Raw genomic sequence first — 841 nt, 5'->3', positions numbered from 1 at the left:
AAAACAACACGATATTTCGGTGCATTTTATACTTGTTTAAATCGTACCAATGCCATGTTTCTCAAACTGGATTTAGTTCACTGCAAAAAGTGTGAGCGTGAGAGAAAATATGCGAACAGCTTCCGTGTAAGTTCCCAGCTTTAAGGGTGAAATGACGGAATATTTAAAAAAGAAAGGAGTAGTAAATAGTCCGGAAAATACTGAGAATGGTTGAAAACCTCTCATTGATCAACGCGATTATTGTTATCCAATTCCCATTGGCTACAAAGTACAAATTAGAAGTGAGATTTTAGACTAAGAAATAGTAGTAACAAATACCAATATTATTGCCCTCATTGAACAGACGTGCATTTAGAACTAGGCTTATAGAGATACTGATTTGCCAAGAAAGCTTCGTCAGTACAAAGAAGAGAGATATAAACATACATTTGGAAAATTGGTCAAAACTGAAGCAGTGGTATGATGTGCTTTTAAAAAGTGGTTAATTTGAATGAGCTCACTAAATTGCACTTACCATAGAGGAAGTCATGTCTGCGTCTGTGCTGAATCTCACCGACGGAGAGGTTTATATATGTTTTCTGTCGAAAGGAATAGAAGTCTTATCTTCTGACTCTCGGAAGAATTTATCTTTTGAAAAAGAGCCACAACTCTCACCTATTCAGAGTCAGCTTGGCATTTCAATGGGCTTTTATTGAAAGCAGCGTTTTCTGCAACAGTTAAGCTGTCTCTTATTTCAAATGACTTTGATTTTTATTTTCTCAATAGAAGTTGATGGATAGATGGACAGAATGAATATTTCCATTATGGGAGTGAGATAGGCTATATTGAGATTTATATAAAA

Source organism: Macrobrachium nipponense, chromosome 37 (assembly GCF_015104395.2).
Source record: "Macrobrachium nipponense isolate FS-2020 chromosome 37, ASM1510439v2, whole genome shotgun sequence".
NCBI lineage: Eukaryota > Metazoa > Arthropoda > Malacostraca > Decapoda > Palaemonidae > Macrobrachium > Macrobrachium nipponense.
This window is presented reverse-complemented; position numbering follows the sequence as displayed.